At 42.0% G+C, this 22118-nt stretch overlaps 2 protein-coding genes across 2 annotated transcripts in view; both read right to left on the bottom strand.

The window, feature by feature from the left end:
• The window catches only part of nap1l4a (nucleosome assembly protein 1-like 4a), a 220113-nt gene extending 210487 nt beyond the window's left edge, over positions 1-9626 (bottom strand). The window contains exon 1 of the mRNA XM_052060111.1: positions 9616-9626. The gene's annotated coding sequence lies outside the window, so the exon portion shown is untranslated. The remainder of the gene's footprint in view (positions 1-9615) is intronic.
• The window catches only part of mrpl23 (mitochondrial ribosomal protein L23), a 58600-nt gene that overhangs the window by 4997 nt on the left and 31485 nt on the right, over positions 1-22118 (bottom strand). The window lies entirely within an intron of this gene.

The following is a 22118-nucleotide window of genomic DNA, read 5'->3' as shown; positions in this document are numbered from 1 at the left end:
CTCATGCCCCCTGCCAGCATCTTCACCAAGCTCTCAATTGAATCAAGCTGCCATCGTGGAATACTGGGACGAGGCCCCTTCTCCGAACCATGTAACCAAACCCCTCTTTAGCACATGAACAACCCATTACACCCACAGTTTGCCTCAATTGGAAAGAAGTTACCGTATTTTCACGACCATTCGGCGCACCGTATGGTTGGGCGCAGTCTCATTAATGGCTGCTATTTCTGTATTTTACACATAGACAAAACGCACTGTATCATTGGGCGCAATTTTAAAGTGGTAAAACATACGCCAGTTTAAACATACGGCATGCATGCGCGCATGCTAAAAACACGTTAGCTTGAAGCATATGGTAGCATGCCAAGACATACAGATACAAGCTAAAAACACGTTTTTAAAAAGGCAACAGAAGCAAAACTGAGTTCCATTGTATTTTATTTAGCCATCGTACAATGTACTCATGTTTTTCGATCAATCATCACCCAGAAATACATCAAAGTCCTCATCCTCTGTATCAGAATTGAACAATTGTGCAAGTACCGGTAATCCATCAAAAACGCCGCGTTCCCTCTCGTTGTCAGAGTCACTCTCATTGCCATGTGGCTCCACAGAAATGATGCCGGCTTTGCCAAAAACTCGAACAACAGTGCAAGCAGACACGTTCGTCCAAGCAGCCACAATCCATTCGCAAATTGTGGTGTAACTCGCCCAGCGCTGCCTCTCAATCTTTGTAAAGTTGTGTTTGCCATCGATCATCCATTGTTCCCATGCCGTTCGCAACTTTACTTTGAACGCCCAGTTGATGCCGATGTCCAGCGGTTGGAGTTCTTTAGTCAAGTCTCCGGGAATAACGGCAAGCTCAGAGTTCATTTGCTTGACTTGGTTTTTCACCGCTGCTGTGAGATGGGCACGCATGCCAAAAGCATAACCATGGCTTGAAGTTTGAACTGAGCTTCGTAGGCGTGTCTCTTTGTAGAATTTATTTTCTGGGGTTCTTAGAAACCAAAACCGAAGTTGTTTTGCAACAATGCACATTGCCACACTCTATACAGGTGTTGGTACCTGCTTGGGGCGTCCCTTTAGCGTCCACTTACACGCCCACCCTTCATTCATTGGCGGACTTCTCCCCCGCATGCCTGTCCTCTCTCACGTCTCTCTCTCTCTCTCTCTCTCTCTCTCTCTCTCTCTCTCTCTCTCTCTCTCTCTCTCTCTCTCTCTCTCTCTCTCTCTCTCTCTCTCTCTCTCTCTCTCTCTCTCTCTCTCTCTCTCTCTCTCTCTCTCTCTCTCTCTCTCTCTCTCTCTCTCTCTCTCTCTCTCTCTCTCTCTCTCTCTCTCTCTCTCTCTCTCTCTCTCTCTCTCTCTCTCTCTCTCTCTCTCTCTCTCTCTCTCTCTCTCTCTCTCCATATATGTATATATACACGCCCACGCTTCACCGATTGGCCGACTTCTTTGCCGCATGCCTGTCCACAGTCACTTCCGCCTTTTCTCTATATAAACAGCGTGTCGGCTGTCAGTCAGGTTTTGGAACTCAGCGCATACACAAGACGCTCCGCATCAAAAGGCGTCCTGTCCATTTTGGAGAAAATTTAAGACTTTTAATGGCGTCTTATAGTCGTGAAAATACGGTAGTCTCAACTTCCAATGTGTGTTTGTTGCCTTGCGGGCCCTATTTAAAGCTTGCCATGCTCTGTCAAGTGAGGTCGGGTCATCGAACATGCGGGCAAATTGAGTGATGATCAAAACAGCCAGTGAACAAACATTTGGAAGAGGTGAAAAACGTGGTGGTTCCAAACTCTCGATGGACCGGTTAAAGATAAGGTAAGCTAAGATAAGATAACCTTTATTTGTCCCACACTGGGGAAATTTGCAGTCTAGAGCAGCAACATTGGGCGGAGGGGGTAGAAAACAAAAATAAAAGTTTGGGATATAGATTGAAATGGATTTGCATAGGTTGTTGACTTTGACCAGGGATTTTTTCTCAGAAACACCTCAGTAGAGAACTTCGGTACAATAAATAAATAAAACATTGACCGTCAATCAGCGGCTGACAAAACGATCGTGACGTCTTGATTGGCAGAATCAGCAGATACAGGTATTTTATCATGACACGCCGGATTTAAAATCAAAACAATGCCGCACAACGCCAGCAAAGGAAGAATGTACAAAATGAATAACCTTAATGGTATTCACCCCCCCCAAACACACAGAAAGCAAAATGCCAAGATTGTGAACCCAGAGCCTGTGATGGAGGGAGTTTTATTGTATGCTTCTGTGCCCAAAACAGCTCATTTCTGATATTTTTTTATCCTCAGGAAAACATACCGACTTCAATGTTTCATCTTTTCCAGTTGTGAACATAGCAGGCAAACACCTTTATTAAGAATTATATATATATTAGAGCTGACATAGTCATAATTAACTGAAAAGAACTAAAAAAAATTATCGTGATTACTCACACATTTTTTATTGTTTCTGAATTTCCTTGTCCTATTTTTCCCCATTTTAATGCTATCATCAACATGGAATCGTGAATCAGTTTTCTATGTGCCAGATGCAAATATTTACTGAAATAACAATTTTTCACTTGGAGCAGTTATTCACACATAATCTTTCACACAATATTACTGTCCATCAACAACAGTGAAAAAAATATTTTTTTCACACAACAGCTGCTTTAACAGCTTTTTTATTGAAATCAAAACAGAGCAATATAACATTATAAAGTGCACATCTAAGGTAAACTAGTTACTCAGCCTAGAGTGGATTTAAACCATGGTTGCATACTTCGTTTTTCTCAAGTTTGCTTTGAACACAACAGTCTGTTTATATATGTTTGTTGTAGAATAACGAGACACTGGACACCAGTGTTCGTTATGTGCCGCTGTATTCAAAACTGCCGGCCGTACAAACAAGCGCACGCACTTCCCCGTGCTGCTGGGGCAAACCATTCTGAAAGAGGGGGTTTTCACTCCCCCTAACAGTCAGGCTATGTTGATTGTGTTGGTCCTTCTTGCGCGGAAGTCTCTCTACAGTTTTGTGTAGACCTCATTTCGGATGACTACACTTGGTTCGATGACAACACTGGAGACGTTTTATTTTCGCTAGGTCGCTACCATTGCAGCGCACTGTCACTGTCAGACGAACACAGAGAAGCTTCACCCGCTCTATTTATATGGACACAGAACACTGTAACCTTCCACACAAAATAGTTCCAAACAAGTAACAATCGTGTCAGTGGCATACAACGTTTACCTGTATGATACAGAGAGAGAGAATAACTTTGGTCTGGTCAGTGGAGCAATCGGGCATCTTTTTAAAAGTAAACTTTCCATTCATAAACTCTTTAAGTATCCATTTTCGGTGTCTCGTGCTGCCATGGCTGGCAAGACAGACATGGGCGTGGACTTCTGCAGCACGCTTTTTGCTTTGTTTCTGGTGTATTTATAGAGCAACGTAACATCCGCTTGTGATGTATGCCGCGTTAATCTCGCGAGAAAAAAATCATTTAAATTAATGCCAATAAAAGCGCGCTAAACTGACAGCTCAAATAATAACAATAATAATAATAAGAAGAAAATGCTGTATGTCCGGCAGCCTTGGAATGCATGTGAAATCAATACGACGAGAATGTGAGCAGGGTGAGTCTTCTATTATTCATCGGCTGAGATTTAAGTATGAAATATGGAGACACAGTTGCTCTAACTTGATGTGTTAAAATGTTTGTATCTTTTGCACTTTTTGTCTGAATAGAACATTATGGCACAGTCAGATGCTGTGAATACAAAAGGTAGATTAAATCTGCTGCTTTGAGGGAAAAAAAAAATCTGGAAGAGGCAACACCAGTATTAACACCAGTATAGGCTAATCGCAGATGAGCTAGAAGAGGGCATATACCGCAATAAGAATAGTGTCAAATGTTTTTAATAAAACAACGTTTATTTTAAAAAATTTGACATCTGCAACATCATTTGAGATGAAATAGTGAAATGGGCTGAGAAAATCTAAGACAATAAGACCAAATGCGCCAAAAATAGAAAATTTCCAGAGTTTGACATCAACCTTTCCTTTGTGGGGTCTCAAAATTTCAGAGCATTTGTTGAGCTCAATCAGATGTGAATGAGGGGAGGGTTACGCACGCCGGCTTCTTGGGTGACCGCACATGACCGGATTTTCTGACAGAAGGAACTCTCACTGAGGTCAGAGTTTAAAAAGGAAAAAAGAAGGTTTTAAACAGTCTGACAATGTGACTGAATTGACATCAATTGTTGAGGAGGGATAATCCAAAAGCCTCTTGAGAGAAATTGCATCCACAGGGTGGTTCATTAAATCAAGTCAAACAGACGCTGGTGGTCAGGCCTTTAACACTGACCATATCAGTAGAGTGAAACAGAGGTGTTGTCGAACACAGTCAGGAATCTCTTCAAGCAGCCGGTCTTATGGCCCTGGTGGCTGTGTGGTGGGATGAATCATTCCCAAGTAGACATTTTGACAGATGATGGCCGTGTGTGTGGTGCTTGCTGTGTTTGTGTGTGTGAGTGAGAGCGACAGAAGGTATGCAAGTTGTGGTTTTATGCAGTTTTCACCACACGGTAGCAGAGTGGCGGACTACAGAAGGAGACCACAGCGGTGAGGTCACACGGAGTAGAGCCGGAGGCGACTCTAATCTCAATCAGCGCGTGCATGTGCAGTCTACGTCTGTGCGTGCGTGGCCGCAGGGTGTGTGTGTGTGTGTGTGTGTGTGTGTGTGTGTGTATGTGTCTGCTCGCACACATGCCTGTGTGGATGAAACGATTCATCTTCTGTTGAGTGAGCATTTATCATGCTCTTTTTAAAGAAGTGATGACTGAAAATGAAATGCAGGCAGACAGTTTGTTATTGGGGATTTCTGACCAACACTTGGAGAGAATGAACAACATTAGGAGCCATCACACACAGAATTTACTTTTTTCTTTGTCCAAAGCACAGGTGAAAAATTGACAAAAATAACTGAAGTTCAACAGTTCGCCAAGCAAATTCCCTGAAAAGCAACATTTGATCACATTGTTAGGATTGCTGATGTGTGTTAAAAAAAAACAACAACTTTACTGACTGCAAACCTCCGATCTTATTCAGTTCAAGGTCAATGACAGAATTCACAGGAGAGACATTTGGCAGAATGGGGGTCAACACATCACATAAATGCATTGAAAGCACGCAGAACACTTCAGACACATAAATACGCGCTCTCTGGTACTGCACACCGGTTTGGGAGTTCTGGGCACAAGTCACAGTCCATTAATCACACACATGAGCTGCATCCCTCTTTCCTCTCAGCCTCGCATCTTGGGATCTTGATCACTCATGCAACTTAACCACTACACAAATCCTACATTGTTCACAATACTGGCTAACACGAAGAAAACAATCCTCATACACTGGAAAACAAGAAATCAGCTTAAGATAAGATAAGAAAACCTTTATTAGTCTCGCAATGGAGAAATTCCAGATTCACAGCAGCAAAGTTATGAAAGGAAGAAGTAGAACAACAAAAAAATAGGAGCTGCTGGAAAGGCAGCCACTCTCGCGGCGCCATTTTGAAGTCAAAATAACAAAAAATAACACAAGACAACACATAGGACAGAGACAGTCGTGCAATCTTCACCACTTTTCTGCATACACTTTGTTGTCTGAAGCTGTTATTGATGAAAGAGGAGAGGATCAAAGTGTCCTTTCACCAGTGGATCAGAGACATCATGCTGAAAAATGTGCACACGTCTGCTACAAGCAAAGTTTTGAAAGCAAACACGAAGCTGTAGCGTCCATTGACGAAAAGAGATTAGTTCACTTCTCCTGTCCCACATAATCCGCTTCAAACTCCAAGCCGCGACTCCCAGCTCCAAATCCGCATCGGCACTCCGCGCCAACGCTCCTTTCTTCTCATCGTCGGCTCCTCAAGACCTCCATCCATCCAGCCGCAGACCGTTCAACAGCACCGATCTCTCCGCTGAACAAAGCGGGGCTGTGAAAAATGCTGCCCATTACAGGCGCAAGACACAAGCGCCCCGGGACTGTCCAGCACCGACAGTCAAATGGCGCCGACATTCCTCCAGTCAAAAACAGTGCTGGTATAGCCATGCTGCCGAGAAGGCGCAACCACCAAGCACAGAGTCTCCTCCTTGATGAATGTCATGGCCAAAAAATGCTGAAAAAGGTCCACATCAAGTCCACACGACGTAACAACAAACACAAAGTGACAAAAGAAACACAAGAACAACAATAAAAGCAAGGCTCATGAGAGCACTTGCTGACGGCTGCCTACTCGGGCGCCATCTTGACTTCAAAGTCAACATCACCCACTACAACAGGGGTGCCCATTACGTCGATCCTGATCTACCGGTAGATCTAAGACAGGTCCCTAGTAGATCCGAGGAGTCTCGAGGAGAAAAACAAACAAACAAACAGCCATTTGTGTGTCTTTGTACATGTTAGTAATTTATTATTTAGTTAGTAATTTATTGTTAATGTACGCTGCACCCTAATCATCCTATCAGTCTCATTTTCACACAAAAAAAATAATAATAAAAAATAAAATAAAGCAGGTAAATCTTGAATTTACAGTGGCACGTGATTACGTCACCGGAAGTTGTTAGCGCTCAGCAGTCTGCAATTGCAGTTTGTGATCAGAGCTGTTGCGCTCTTTTATCGTCATTATTCTCATTCAGAGTTTGCTTTGTGTACAATTCACCGAGGGCACGGGCAAAGAATAGGAATCTAGGAGGGCCCAGGGAAGCACTTTAAAACGGGATGTGTGAGCTATGATCGTTAACAGGCTGCCAAAGTGCATTGCATGCCTCAGTTTCAGGCTGTTTCTCATCGTGCGTGTGTGCGCGCGCGTGTGTGTGCGGCGCGCGCGTGCGTGCCGGTAAGGGTAGATCCAGGGTAGATCTTCGGTCCAAAAAGTTTGGGCACCCCTGCACTAGAAAAACCTGTGAACCAATCACATATCAACAGACAAGATAGCTGCTTCTCATTCACACCACACGGTTTTATCAAAACCTGGCCAACATTCACCCACGAACCCATCTGAACAGATAAAAAAATTATTATCTCATGAATAAAGCACAGACCTTATTAATTCAATACACTACACATAATACCATTATAGAATTACAACACACACACACACACACACACATACACAGATCGATAGCTATAAAAACAGCATTTTTCACCCTATAATGCGCACGTAGCATCATCTAGTGGATGCATAATGCAACCACATTTACTATTGTACCTCCCATGTGCCTTATAATGAGGTGTGCTCTATATATGAAAACAGTTTTAACCCTAGACAGGTATGCCATTTGTATCATTTTTGATACATGCATTTTCATTATGTAACTCATTCTTTATATTACATTAAATCATCTGTATTAAATTTGATACTGCAGGTTTAAAATATGATTTTCCCCAAATTATCATTTTCAGATGTAATTTACATAATCGGTCGGCCCGGTAGTCCAGTGGTTAGCACGTCGGCTTCACAGTGCAGAGGTACCGGGTTCGATTCCAGCTCCGGCCTCCCTGTATGGAGTTTGCATGTTCTCCCCGGGCCTGCGTGGGTTTTCTCCGGGTGCTCCGGTTTCCTCCCACATTCCAAAAACATCCATGGCAGGATGATTGAACACTCTAAATTGTCCCTAGGTGTGAGTGTGAGCGTGGATGGTTGTTCGTCTCTGTGTGCCCTGTGATTGGCTGGCAACCAATTCAGGGTGTCCCCCGCCTGCTGCCCGAAGACAGCTGGGATAGGCTCCAGCACCCCCCGCGACCCTAGTGAGGATCAAGCGGCTCGGAAGATGAATGAATGAATGATTGAATGAATTTACATAATCGGTGTGATTATGTAAATTAATCTAAATATAATATTAATTATAATAGATTAAAACATAATCTAAAACAACATATGTTTGATATATACAACCTTATAACATCAGGTTTACCTTATAACATGTGTTATAAGGTAAATCTTATAACACATTAATGAACATCTCAGTTGCCCAAAATCTGATTTATCTGGCTATTGCCTGATGGGCCAGGAATTACAGGGTTAAAATAGGCCACCCATTGCAGGTGCACCTTATACCCTGATAATAGTGTGTGTGTGTGTGTGTGTGTGTGTGTGTGTGTGTGTGTGTGTGTATTTATGTATGTAATATATACATACATGTATTTTTTTCAAATTTATAGATATACACACACATACATATATATGTGTGTGCATTTATATATGTAATATATAGATACATTTTTTTTAAATTATAGATATACACATATACATATATTTCAGTGAGAGAGAGAGAGAGAGAGAGAGAGAGAGAGAGAGAGAGAGAGAGAGAGAGAGAGAGAGAGAGAGAGAGAGAGAGAGAGAGTATAGGGGGGCCTCTAGAATTTATTTTGTGATATCCTCGCTTGCTTTTCAGTTGTGATCTTATCATTTATATAAATCAGCATGTATAATATTGTATTATATTTTCAATTTTCGTAGTTTCATTGAAGTAGTCGTTCGTTTACGTTTTTCGGAGGCGGTCTTGAACGTCTCTCGAGTCGAAATGAAGAAGAGAAGGCACAGAGACCAACAAAGACGTACCTGCATTTGTTGAGACTTAAAAAAAAACAACACCACAGCTCTAATTTTTTCGGATCTGCAACAAAAACGTATTTAATAAAGCAGTTATACAGTTCACTGAACCAGCAGCAAGTTATAACATTGTAAGCATATCTCCAGCTAGGAGCCATCTTGGTGTTGACATATTTCCGTAATGACCATACACAAGATGCACTGGATTTTAAGGCGCTCGTAGAGCCTTTAAGAAAATGGTGCGCCCTATAGTGCCGAAAATACGGTGTGTATACATATATATTAAAGCTGTAAGTTTAGCGTGTTATTATCGGCATTAGTTTAAATGAATTTTAACGGGATTCTTTTTTTTTCCACGAGATTAACGTAGCACACGTCACGACGGATGTTACGTTGCTCTATAAATAAACCAGAAACAAAACAACAATCATGCCGCACAGGTCCACGCACATGTGTTTTGCCAGCCACGGCAGCGCGAGACACTGAAAACGGATACTTAAAGAGTTTATGAATGGAAAGTTTACTTTTAAAAAGGTGCCAGATAGTTCCACTGACAAGACCAAAGTTACCTGGATGTTTTGCAGTAGTAAACTGAGCTATCATCATAGCACGTCGAGTCTGAAATACCACTCAAGGCCAAGCACACAGCTGATGTGAGTACCGTATTTTCACGACTATTCGACGCACCGTACGGTTGGGCGTAGTCTCATTAATGGGTGACATTTCTGTATTTTACACATAGACAAACCACACTGTCTTAATGGGCGCAGTTTTACAGTGGTAAAACATACGCCAGCTTAAACATACGGCATGCATGCGCGCACGCTAACACGTTAGCTTGAAGCATACGGTAGCATGCCAAGACATACAGATACAAGCTAAAAACATGTTTTTAAAAAGGCAACGAAAGCAGAACTGAGTTCGGGTGTATTTTATTTAGCCATCGTACAATGTTCTCACGTTTTTCGATCAATCATCACCCAGAAATCCATCAAAGTCCTCCTCCTCTGTATCAGGAGCAGAGGACTGCACATCCCAGTTGTCAATGAACGCATCACATGCTAGTGTGAGTTGCTACGCATTGCCGAGCGGAAAGAAGGAGCAGCAACAGCAAAGTCAACATTTCTCTCGTGTGAAGCTTTCCCACATTTGAAAGTAAAGAACAGAGCGAAACATGGTGGCAGCGGGCGTGTGTGTAGAAAGAATTGAACAATTGCGCAAGTACCGTAATCCATCAAAAACGCCACGTTCCCTCTCGTTGTTGCGTATTGTGGCGTAACTCGCCCAGCGCTGCCTCTCACTCTTTGTAAAGTTGTGTTTGCCATCGATCATCCATTGTTCCCATGCCGTTCGCAACTTTACTTTGAACGCCCGGTGATGCCGATGTCCAGCGGTTGGAGTTCTTTAGTCAAGCCTCCGGGAATAATGGCAAGCTCAGAGTTCATTTGCTTGACTTGGTTTTTCACCGCTGCTGTGAGATGGGTACGCATGCCAAAAGCATAACCGGTGGCTTTAAGTTTAAACTGAGCTTCGTTGGTGTGTCTCTTTGTCGAATTTATTTTCAGGGGTTCTTAGAAACCAAAACCAGAGTTGTTTTGCAACAATGCACATTGCCACACTCTATACAGGTGTTGGTACCTGCTTGTGGCGTCCCTTTAGCGTCCACTTACACGCCCACCCATTGGCGGACTGCTCCCCAGCTTGCCTGTTCTCTCTCTCTCTCTCTCTCTCTATATCTATCTATCTCTCTATATATGTATATATACACGCCCACCCTTCCCTGATTGGCCGACTTCTTTCCCGCATGCCTGGCCACAGTCACTTCCGCCTCCGGCTGTCAGTCAGATTTTGGAACTCAGCGCATACAAAGGACGCTCCGCACCATAAGGCGTCCTGTCCAATTTGGAGAAAATTTAAGACTTTTAATGGCGCCTTATAGTCGTGAAAATACGGTACTCCGCCCCCTCTACTAAGACAGACAGCTATGGATAATTTCAAAGCGAAGAAAATGGATAACATGACGAAGAAATTTGCTGAAGCCAGAGCTAAATGTATGGCTACTGCATGCAAGCCTGTCAACATTGTCCATAGCCAGACTCAAGCTGAAATCATTTGCATTGCATCGAACGACTCCACTACGGATTGCCAGCGAGAGCCTCCATTACAAGCTATGAAAAAGAAATTGTACGGAGCAGAGAAGGTGAAGGTACACCAAGTGGGATTTATTTGGAACTATTTTGTGTGGAAGGTTACCGTGTTCATATAAATAATGGGGGTGGAGCTTCTCTGTGTTCGTCTGACAGCGACGGTGCGCCGAGGCACATCGTAGTGGTAGCGACTACACTGAAAGTAAAATGTCTCCGGTGTTGTCATCGAACCAAGTGTAGTCATCCGAAATGATGTCCACACAAAACCATAGAGAGACTTCCGCGCCAGAAGAACCAACACAATCAACATAGCCTGACTTCTGTGTTCAAAGCAAATTTGAGAAAAAACAGTTATGCAACGACTCGTTGCATGGCTTAAATCCACTATAGGCTGAGTACTAGTTTTCCTTAGATGTGCACTTCATAATTTTATATTGCTCTGTTTTGATTCCATAAAAAGAGCTGTTCGAGCAGCTGTTGTGTGACAGAATATTTTTTCACTGTTGTTCATGGACAGTTATATTGTGTGAGAGTTTATGTGTGAATAACTGCTCCAAGTGAAAAATGTTCATGTAAAATTGAAAATCAAAATTGTTATTTCAGTAAATATTTGCATTTTGCACATAACTGATTCACAATTCCATGTTAATGAGAGCATTAAAATGGGGAAATATAGGACTAAAAAAAAAAAAATCAAAGGATTTTCAGTTAATTATGGCGGTTGCGTTTTTAATTAAATATTTTAATTGTTTGACAGCTGTAAAAAAAAATATATATATATATATATATATATATATATGAAACGTCCAAAAACCGTGGAGATTTCGATTGAGACATATACACCAACTCGTGCGCATGAACCCGCACATATTCCATGCCGTTGCAATCTTCGTAGAAGGCCGACTTTGTCTAACAATCTAAAGTTTATTTTCGTAATATCACAATTGAGTGTTTTAGTTTTTTGCATTGCCAATCACAGAAAATAATTGGCCGAGGAAATGTTGGAAAGGCAAGAAAAGAAGATGTAAAAGTTTGAGAGATGTAGCCAGATGACTACAAACAGCTTCAGCAGCCAGACCTCTGGGTGGCCCCCACATTTACTCTTACTTTCTCAGTGAGGAAGAGAACACACATCCACCACACTCAGAATCTCTCTTCACTGTTGCGTCTCTGTCCAGACCTCAGTACTACAATTCAACAACTGAGGAGTGAGGGACAGATGTGAACATGAGGAAGTGGTGGTGTGTGCGTATGTGGTGAGGGGGTTGTTTGTGGTGAAGGTTGTCCCCCGCACAAAATCTGACTCAAATTAGTTCTGAAGAAAATATTTCCTCTTCCACGTTTGCTGTAACCATCACAAGAAAATATCACCACAAGTGAGGTCATTTGGTGGTGCTCCAGTGTGTCAAAACAGTCTTGGGTAGAAGAGGGAGGTCTGGGGAGGTCAGAGGAGATTGCTCTGTTGACACTGATTGTGTTTTTTGGGCAAATTGACTGTCCCATCTCGGTTTTAGCAATTTACTGTGAGAGAATACAAACATTTATTTTTGGATTATCTAAAAATACCTTTTCCCAGTTAAGCAAACCTATCGTATAAATCCTGTCATTTATTGGCATACGTTGTAGTTTTTTTAATCCAATATGTGAAGTGCACAATTCACACATTCAGATCTCGTGCAGTGATGGGTTGCCGAATTAGTATGATTTAGTCTGTAATCAGGCTTGTAAACTCAAAACACGTTTATGTCAAATCATCATTCCCCATTGAAATGAATGGAAATCCCATTAATGCGTTTTGGCCGACCATCTCGTAACCCCAGGCACAGGGTGAGTGCACATGGATGCTGGCTACATTTCGACATAACATCATTTTTGTGATGCATTGATTTGAATCATTATAATTCAAGAAGTCATTTTATACCAAAAAATTGGTGGCGGTGAAGAAGGAGAAGAATTTTTAAGACAGAGCAATGCGATAATTTCTGTGGAAACACTTTGGATTTTGCAAGAAACAAGAATGTCTTGAGAAGACGGTTGCCATGTACAGCCTTTGCAAATGCCGAGTGAAATATAACGGGAACACGACTATTTGTCACGTCTCGGACGTCGCCATGGCATCACAAACAGCAAGAAATCAGTCATGAATCAACAGTGACAGCAGCTGTGCAAGGTAGTAGCACAGACCAAAAAGGTGTTGCCGCCTTTTTTTTCTTCCTACAACTTGTTCATTAATCTCCTCCAGTTCAAAGAATTGCTTGTTATTGCTGCGCAAGCAGAGAAGTGTCTTGCTGCCAGCATTATTTTTGAAAATGTCTTGAAAATACATCTGGAGTTGCGTGCCTGGTACAGTATGCACGTAAAAGACGTCAGCGAGCTCTTGGTGTGAGTGATTGGAAATCAAACAAAACACCGTGACGCACCAGTCTCGATGAGCAGCAAGTGCAGTACAAATTAAAAGTACGAAGAGAGGAAATTTTTTTAGGTCTTATTTAGGCAATATGATTAAGCATTCTGGACAGAGAGCTTCTCTTGCACACATGCTGGCTTGGTATAAAATATATATGCCAATGTTTGCGGCCTTTTTGCATTTGAGTTGACCCAGCGTTTTCAACCAGTATAAACGGGGAGATTCAAAAATACAAGCTCCAGTTTTTAGCTGCCATAAGACAAAGTGGTCACAAAAAGTATTTAGTCAGCCACCGGTTGTACAGTGGTCTAAACTTATCATCATAGGCACACTTCAATTGTGAGACAGAATGTAAAATAATAGATAGATAGATAGATAGATAGATAGATAGATAGATAGATAGATAGATAGATAGATAGATAGATAGATAGATAGATAGATAGATAGATAGATAGATAGATAGATAGATAGATAGATAGATAGATAGATAGATAGATAGATAGATAGATAGATAGATACTCTCTCTCTCTGTAAATATATAAAAAAAATAAGTTCATAGTCCATAGAAACCGAAGACCCTTTTTATACATGCTTTATGAGATAAAAACCAAGAATCCGACAGGTGTATGAACAATGTGCAAGAAAGAAAGACCCTACAGTGGGTCCAGTGAGACATAAATACGCATGTGTAAATACCTCTGCCTGGTAACAAACCGTGTGTGTGTGTGTGTGTGTGTGTGTGTGTGTGTGTGTGCGTGTGTGTGTGTGTGTGTGTGTGTGTGTGTGCGTGTGTGTGTGTGTGTGAGCGCATGCGTGTGCGTGCGTGTGCATGTCTGCTCCCAGCCGGCGACTGGAGACATAGGACCTTGGTAACGGAGCTCTCAGGAAAAGGATCATCACCATCTAAATACACACCCAACCACCCACAAAGATGTTGACATCCATCTAGTGTTGAAGTGGACACAAGGATGATAACAACAACTAGGAACAACACCACCCAATATTCCCATGTTAGATGCAATGAACACCAAGCGCTGAATCAAATCATCTTGAACCGCCCACTTTTATAGCTCACACCGAAACCTTGTGAACCCCCAAGATGCATGCACGCACACGCGCGCACACACGAACAGCTGTTCACTATCATTATCCCTTTAACCATCTATGTCAGCCCCAACCCCCACAATGTACCCCATTTCTCCCCGAATTACTCATGAAAACAACAGCCCCGCCCTCTCCATTTCAGTCACCTCCGCGCCAACTATCTAGGCTACCAACCACACACACACACACACACACACACGCACGCACGCACGGACGCACGCACGCACGCACGCACGCACACACACACACACACACACACACACACACACACACACACACACACACACACACACACACACACACACACACACACACACACACAGTCACCCCTACAAGCACATACAACGTAAACATCCAGGCAATGCCCCTGCCCCCTATTCGACTCTCAGGAATGCACGACCAGCTGGTGGAGAAAATAAAAAACGAAGACGCATAGCAAAACAGGAAATGCATCAGCAGGGGCCTATCAGAAGGCTTTATCAGGCCAGCGGCAGCCCAACTGAGAACCTGGGTGGCGCCGCATGCTGAGTGACTGATCAAAGGGGTAGCTGTGTCATTATAGGTCAAGAGGTCAGGGGTAATTAGGAAAGGTTATGAGCATGCACATTTGTGCATGGGTGTGCCGTCTAAATGAAGGGCAACTGGAGAAAATATGGTAGGAAATGAAGAAGATGCCAAAAGATGCTGCTGGATGAGAGATGAAGTCAGGATTTCTTAGAGAAAACCAAAGAAGATTTACTGTAAGAGATGAGGACACTTGACTCGCCAATACAGCGTTGCCTCAATTTTTGCGGGTGATATGTTTCATGATCCTCCGCTTTATGTGAATTTCAGCGAGGTAGTGGTTGACTTTTTAAACATTTTAATGCCCCTATTAGCCTCCCCACCTAGTTACCAGTCTTCTAAAACACTTCCTGAATATCATGCTTTGTATTCTCCACCCTCCACTTTATTTTGAAATGGTCTTCCAAAATGACTAAAAATACAGTCCAATCCACAACAGTTCAAAATGTTAGACTGACTAAATCGATTTGAAAAATACAAAGGGGATTTGAGCCCGACTCAAGTAACAATTTAGTTTGTCCATGAATGGTTTGTGTCTCTTAATTTGAGTATGCAAGAAGTGCCTCCCAGAGTTGCTGTCCACCCTTGATTGATCTTTAAAGAATGCTGTCCGTCGGGTACAACAGGTCAGGGGATGATGATTTTGCTACGGAAGGTAAAGTTCTTTTTACATCTTCCCAAAAATGCTCAACTCATTCAATGTGAACCATCCAAAAGAGGACAAGTTAATAAAAGTGCTGAAAATTTGTGTTCATGTTTTTCTGAGCCCACTCTAAATGTCTCTCCTTGTGAGAATGGTTAGAGGTGGCTGATATACTGTGTTTAGGTGGGCTGCAAACATTTGGAGACCCTGCATGGCGATGCTCTTGGGACTCCACATACGCGAGCAACTTCAAAGAGGGCTTGCAAGTAATGAGTGGGTTTTTAAAAGCCGCTCTCTGCATATGAAGCACTTGCACCATGGACCTCGATCTAAACTAGCTCATTTTCTCTCAGAATCACATACAAGTGATTTAGCAGTCAAATAATTTTCTTGAAAAGTATGTTTTCATTCCCTTTGTCAGTCATTGGATGACTCAGTGGCTCCTTCTTTTTCCGCCAAAACACTTGCTTAATACTATGAAACCACTGTGGATAATTTTCCATTAATTAGGCTCACCTGGGAAATCACTGAAATACATGAGAGTTTTATGTTAGTGAATTACAGGAGAGGAGAAACAACAAACACAGTGTGCGCACAGTAAAAATAAAATTAAAAGATGTATTCAATTTAAATTCTACATGTATAATATTTTGGAACAAAGTGTACAGGAGAGTTAAAAAAAGGCATTTTGAATTATAATGGGTGAGAATGGGCCAAACACAGAGGGCAATGAGGGCAAAGTGCCACAAGTGAAACATGTTAATTGATGTGATAAGCAAGGGTGAGGCAGGCCAGGGAAGGGAAGGAAGCAGAGCGACAGACAGGCAGACAGACAGGGCTGTGTGAGGAAAGCCTGTGTTTGCGTGACTAGGTGAAAAGGAAGAAGAGGGAGGGAATGAGAGTGCGAGCCACAGCAATCCAAATAGTTGAAAATAATAAAATTCCTTACAGATAAGCAACATTTCCCCATCCAGCAGGCTGCTCCACAGAGCCGCAGCTTCACTCAAACCGGAGATCAGCAACAGAAAGCATCGGGGCTGGACACCCACACATCCTGCGCCCCTTCCCACCACGTTCCCAGCTAGATAAACACATTGGCCGTTGGCTTTGGTTATGTGTCCGAACCTTGATGTAGTCTACTCTTACTCCTCAACAATTTAATGGCACTGTATTCTTGAGGAAATTGTTTACGAATCCACCAAGAACTGCTGCAATCCAGGCAACGGTTCGGAAAAGCGAAGCGATCCATTGTTCTGAAATTTTTGAAGGGGGCCAGTTAGGGGTTCTAACGTCCGTGTGGTCAGTGTTATTTTGAGAGTAAAATAAGTGACCTTCGTTCAAAACAACAGGACTTGATTTTCAAGTTCAAGGGGAAGTTTCCTTTGTGAATAATATTTCAGACTTGGCCAATTATTCAATGTGGATGTTTCCAATTGAAAAACATCAACACATCAGTCACACAATAGCTGACCCCACCAACGCCCCCTCCCACCCCCCAAAAAACAACTTGTTTTTGCAGCTGCACAATACAAGTGTTCTTTTTGTATGGTGTAATCCCCCACCAATATGTTTTTCAAGGGTTAATAAATTATTTTTTAAGGCAGCAGACCATGAAACTAGCAATGGCTGAACCTTAACGAGACATCTCAGATTTACCAATGAATCGGTCTCATCTCCCAACCCTACACCATCCACAAAACCCAAAGTTTTTACTTTGGGGCAGTGAAAAGGCAGTAAGTGGGATGCACAGAAGAATGCTTCGGTAAAATGGCAAAACGTTGCCATCTAGTGTCGGTCAAGCAGAAATATAAGCTATGTTCCCCCTCATATTTTACATAAGAAGGCAGTTCCAATCCCCTGTTTTTCTGTTGTCTCTCATTCAAACTGGGAAATGATAGAAACACACACAGGAAATACATATTTCTACTCTACATATGCGGGTCTTTTCTTTGTGGTCCATGCTTGTCAGGGAAGAATCTTTGTTTTTGTCATACAAGATAATCCATCTGCAGCGTCCAGTATGCTGCCCTGCAATTGATCGACATTGCTTTGTCACTCTACTCATAATAATAATATAATAATAATAATAATAATAATAATAATACATTTCCTTTAAAAGTGCCTTTCAAAACACTCAAGGACACTTTACAATCCAGACAAGAACAATAAAACCACAGATAAAATTATAAATAATAAAAATAAATAATAAAAGGAGAGATGAATTTAAACTGAATATGCGATTTTAAATAGATCTACAAAGACACACAAGTGACTGAACACCAACAAAAAACAGAAGGTGTGTGGGGGGCGGGGGTGGGGGGAGTTAGAAATTGCAAATGTAACATTTTATCAATTGAAACAAAGGCTGTTGCCATTTTGTTCAGACTGAGTTTCATATTTGGGGCATCCATCAGTGTTTCCCATCCAGGGGAACCCCAATTCCACTGAACTTCTAACTTTGTGTTAAACATAAATGAAAACAGAAGATAATTGTACCTCAGGGGTACATGAGCACACTGCATGGGGTGCGTGGAAACATTTTATAATTCTGTGGCCAGATTAGGCAGAAATAATAGCTCAGACGGCTGATGGGAAACAAATGTAAAATTGCGATAGTGGGTCTTCTATTAATATTATATATACTATATTGTTTACACTTTCAAGTTTAAAAAGCTGTTTAAAGGGGATTTTTTTCAAACAAGCTGATTTTTTTTGTGATAAATGTTATGTTATGTATAAAACAATGGCAGTTTTTTAATTCCTCTTTTTTAAGGCAAAATACCCTATAATCTTTGTTTCATTTTAAATAAAAAACACATCAAAATAAAAGGGACAGTTTAAGGAAACTAAATACAATTATTTTCATTTATTAATCAAGTTATTCTACAATGTATCTGTGAGTGGGTGCTCATGGTCTGGTTCAGTGGTTGGTACACGAGCCGAAAAAAGGTAGGGAATCACTGACTTACATGATGATGTGTCAATGTGGAGACAGATCAGCTGCCCACTTCATGACAATGATGATTATGGCAACACATTTGACCATCTGTGTGCCTCATCTCCCTTCTGTTGTGCAGTTTCTAAATCTTTGCTTTGACTATTTTCAAACACTACAAGGCGGACAAGTCTGTGGTGATTGTATGAGTGATAAAGGGGAGGTTTACTCGAATGCTCCCAGCGAGCACATAGGCCACACATCTCGGTCCATCTCTGCACGTTTTTCAGGTGCAAAACAACTGTCAAGCAGGTATGAACTCGTGGGAATTTCTCTGTTACATGGCTACAAACATCCCACACGTGCCTGGATGTGCCATGCGCCGCCCATCACACAGAGAACACCAACTGTGGTTCCTCCCCTCTTGACCTCCTCTGAAAACAACATGAGGAAAATGTCTGAGATTCCTTTCCATACACGAATGACATCACTCATTTTGAGGAGCATGTGTCAGCTAACCCTGCATATCTTACTTAGGGAATAAAATGGTTGAAATACTTCAATGTCGAGGAAAAGGACTGTGCCACAAAATAAAGTGCGACCTTGGTTGCAATATTTTTGCAAAAATATTGTTTGGGTTCCCAAAACTACCGTATTTTCACGACTATTCGACGCATCGTACTAATGGCCGCAGTCTCATTAATGGGTGACATTTCTGTATTTTACACATACACAGGACGCATCGTACTAATGGCCGCAGTTTTACAGTGGTAAAACATACGCCAGCTTAAACATACGGCATGCATGCGCGCACTCTAACACGTTAGCTTGAAGCATACGGTAGCATGCCAAGACATACAGATAAGATAAAAACACGTTTTTAAAAAGGCAACGAAAGCAGAACTGAGTTCGGCTGTATTTTATTTAGCCATCGTACAATGTTCTCACGTTTATCGATCAATCATCACCCAGAAATCCATCAAAGTCCTCATCCTCTGTATCAGAAGCAGAGGACTGCACATCTCAGTTGTCATTGAATGCATCACATGCTAGTGTGAGTTGCTACGCATTGCCGAGCGGAAAGAAGGAGTAGCAACAGCAAAGTCAACATTTCTCTCGTGTGAAGCTTTCCCACATTTGAAAGTAAAGAACAGAGCGAAACATGGTGGCAGCACGTGTGTGTGTAGAAAGAATTGAACAATTGTGCAAGTACCGTAATCCATCAAAAACGCCGCGTTCCCTCTCGTTGTTGCGTATTGTGGCGTAACTCGCCAAGCGCTGTCTCTCACTCTTTGTAAAGTTGTGTTTGCCACCGATCATCCATTGTTCCCATGCCGTTTGCAACTTTAGTTTGAACGCCCGGTTGATGCCAATGTCCAGCGGTTGGAGTTCTTTAGTCAACCCTCCGGGAATAACGGCAAGCTCAGAGTTCATTTGCTTGACTTGTTTTTTTTCACCGCTGCTGTGAGATGGGCACGCATGCCAAAAGCATAACCGGTGGCTTTAAGTTTGAACTGAGCTTCGTAGGCATGTCTTTTTGTCAAATTTATTTTCAGGGGTTCTTCGAAACCAAAACCGGAGTTGTTTTGCAACAATGCACATTGCCACACTATACAAATGTTGGTACTGGCTTGCGGCATCCACTTACACGCCCACCCTTCACCATTGGCGGACTAGCTTGCCTGTCCTCTCTCTCCCTCTCTCTCTCTCTCTCTCTCTCTCTCTCTCTCTCTCCCTCTCCATATATGTATATATACACGCCCACCCTTCCCTGATTGGCCGACTTCTTTCCCGCATGCTTGGCCACAGTCACTTCCGCCTTTTCTCTATATAAACAGCGTGTCGGCTGTCAGTCAGATTTTGGAACTCGGCGCATATAAAGGACGCTCCGCACCATAAGGCGTCCTGTCCATTTTGGAGAAAATTTAAGACTTTTAATGGCGCCTTATAGTCGTGAAAATACGGTACCCTTCATTTGGCGAACCATTAGAGCATCCTTGTCGAACACTCAGTTGAGATTTCTCTTTCACATCTTAAATATCACTTACTTTGTGTCTCGCGCATTTCAGCTATCTTGGTATTTTGGTGCAAATTGCTACATGATAAGTCGGACTCCAAAGAAAGTGAAAGGTGGAGGAACGGAAGAGTTTGTACTTCTTCCATCTCATTTTCAAACATGTACTGTAAGTACAAGCGGCTAAATCGGTTTGACCGCTGTCTTTAATTTCATTTTTGTTGCTCTTATTCAATGATTTTGCTTGATGTGTGTGTGAATTTTATTACCGCCCCCCCCAAGTGTACTTAAAAAAACATTTTTCCTGTATTTTACAGATCTTCGGGGAAAAAAAGACCATAAACTCACTTAGTTTATGGTCATTGACACATAAACCATTGCTGCTGTATGAAAATAACGTGTTGAAATACCTTGAAATTGCTTTGAATTCTATCGTTCACAAAAAGCGATCTGTTGACTCATTAGGCCTTTCTTGATACATTTTGTATCGGTCGAAAAAATGTATTGTTACAGACCTATCCCATATCATTCCATGATGTTCCATATCATTTCACATTTGAGGTTCCACACACAATTTCTCTAAAAATTGCATTTTCTAATTTAGTTTTACAGTTTATAAATTCATTTATGGAAGAAAAATGATTAAAATATCTGACCATGACCTATTTTTTGGAGGATATATTTATATATGAGAAAAACAAAACCGTGGCATCTGAACAGCGTGTGTAGGCTTTTTATACCCACTGGATGTGACCCATATCCTCTATGGGGAATCTGATACTTGGCATCCAACTGTATCATTCATAAATGCAGAGAGCCATCCAACAACCCATTCATGTAATCCCAGCATCACTCTGCCGAAGCTTTCAACCTGCACCCCCATCACTCAGCTCACTTCAAGTGCTGCAGCTGGCAACCCGAAACGTGTACTTGCTTACTACTGCATCTTCAAAAGATAGAGAAAAAAAATCTAACCCAAACTAAACACAAATGTAAATTATCATCAGGAGTGCTCTTATCTGATGCATATAAGTGGTGCACAAGTGTGTATAAGGGCTGAAAATATTGATGTAAGTGCACCAGATTCTGTTATGTTGCTGCGCATTTGAGTACCAAACATTTTATAGCAGTACAGAGTAGAGTGTGGTAGAGGGTATAAATTGGACCTATGGTAAGCATCCCAAACACTCCTGCCCAATCACGATAATGGCTGTTGATGACATCAAAATATCTGCCTCAGTGTACAATGCTGTAGCTCAAGCACATCTGACCATGGAGCTCTAGGAGCTGTCGCCACAGTTTTTTTTAACCACCTCCGAGCTGGTTAAAAAAAAATTAACAAAAAACAAAACAAAACAAAACAAAACAAGAGAATGGTGCGTCCATGTCCATCCTCCCTCCTTTTCCCACTGATAGTCACTACGCTATGTTGCTCCACACCCGCTATCTACGAGCTGCGACTGGATGCCTCACGTGGCCAAACACTATCATCCCAAAGTAAAGAGCCACTCCTCTAAGTCACTGATCCTCGACTCCATGGAGAAGTAACACTTGTGCCAAGTATTATTACCTCCAAATAGAGACGGACGAAGAGCAATTAACAGGGGAAGACGGAGAACCACTGAACTATCCGGAAATGGAGTCACAAGAACAAGTGCTTGGGGTATCGTACGGTTTTCACATT

This window comes from Hippocampus zosterae, chromosome 3 (genome assembly GCF_025434085.1).
Source record: "Hippocampus zosterae strain Florida chromosome 3, ASM2543408v3, whole genome shotgun sequence".
NCBI classification, from domain to species: Eukaryota; Metazoa; Chordata; class Actinopteri; order Syngnathiformes; family Syngnathidae; genus Hippocampus; species Hippocampus zosterae.
This window is presented reverse-complemented; position numbering and strand designations above follow the sequence as displayed.